Raw genomic sequence first — 1,591 nt, 5'->3', positions numbered from 1 at the left:
GTGGCGTGGCCGCGGCGCCGCCAACACCAAGATCACGGCGTGTCACAAAGGGCCTTGGACACCCTGCCCTGTTCCATCCCATCGGCAACGGCCGCCGTGTCACAAAGGGCCCTGTGACATGTCCCATGACTCGACACAAGGAGCTGAAAGAAGTGGCAAACTCCCCAATTTAGCTCTATTGGGAGGACCCGAGAATGAAAAAAATTTGCAAGTTTGCTTCCCCTCTCAAATCTGCCACTCATTTGCCTTCACCTGGTCCATTGAGAGTCAATCTCAAAAACAAAACAAAACAAAACAAAACAATAAAAAACAAACACCAGAATCCTGGGCATGGTTTGGTTTTCAAAGGGTTTTCTAGTAAGGGATAAGAATAGAAGAATTCTAGTAAGGGATAAAAACTGTCAAGGAACACAGTAGAGGGTGATTTGGAGTTGAGAGAGCGAGTGCTCCAGCCTTTCTAAGGCCTTCCAACTCATCCTGTGGACACTCAGGTGGGGTACTTTAAACTTCAGGCTCTCTTGAAATCTTGCCTGCAGCCATGAGCCAGTCCCGGGGAAGTCTTCTAAGAACTGGGGGTTGCCCCTGGTGGTCAGGGTGGGTTCTGAACTGGTTCCTGTGGACTCCAAGGGACAGCCCTAAGTAAGGAGCAGAGAGAGGCTGCAAGTGCCAAGTGACAACTAGTGATGCTCTTGAGAGGGGAGACCAGGGGCTTGTTTATTTGAGGGTGTCATGAAAGCAGAGGAGTGACAAGTTAGTGAAGTGAGAACAGATACACAGAGGACAAAAAGAAATGTTTCTTTCGGACCACCTCACTGCTGTGGGATGAAGCAAGCCAAGAAGGTATGAAAATTGAAAGCAGGGAAAAATAAAGCTACCCAAAATGATCACAGTTCATACTAAAATGTGTTTCAGAAGGAACATCAGCACCCCTCCCTCCATCCCAACCCCCCGCACCTCCCTCATCCAAAAACCCCCAAAGAAATTAATCTTCAAGTCCTTGATGAGAAAAGAGAACTCTGTGTTTACTTGGCCATACCTGCTGTTAAAAGTTCTGGAGCTGGACCCTGCTGGACACAAGATTTCATGGATGTTGTACCTATTGGCAATTTCTAAGGGGAAGCCTGTGTTCCTGCCCAGGCTGAGCTGTCCTATCTGAGATGCAAAAAATCTTCCCCACTTCTTTTCTTCAGCTAATAGGGACAGACCAAGGAACTTAAAAGCCCTAGAAGGAGGCCTGTCAGAAGTCTGCTAGAAGACTCTACATGTTTTTCTGGCAGAAGGGTTGCTTCCCTGGGAGGAACAATGACATTCCTAAAGCTGTTCCACCTGCTCTCTCCAGAGGAGCCAAGGGGAAGCCCCCTGCTCTGTCTGAGGCTGGAAGGAGCCTTGGCCTGGTGCTCCTGCACAACTTGGTGCTCTGGAAGAAGAGAGTGGGCAAGGGAGCAAGGAGGAAAGGGGGTGGCAAATCAGGGGCACTCTAATCTAGCTTGGGTACACAATGGAAAAGATGGAGGGTTGAGGTGAGAAGAGTGGTCTGCAAAAGTACAAGAAAAGAAAAAAGGAGAGAAACAGACACCAAAAACTGGCTGCA

This window comes from Empidonax traillii, unplaced genomic scaffold, assembly GCF_003031625.1.
Source record: "Empidonax traillii isolate 1590-97213 ecotype Southwest subspecies unplaced genomic scaffold, ASM303162v1 scaffold4075:size10181, whole genome shotgun sequence".
Lineage (NCBI taxonomy): Eukaryota > Metazoa > Chordata > Aves > Passeriformes > Tyrannidae > Empidonax > Empidonax traillii.
Note: the sequence above shows the minus strand (reverse complement) of the source record.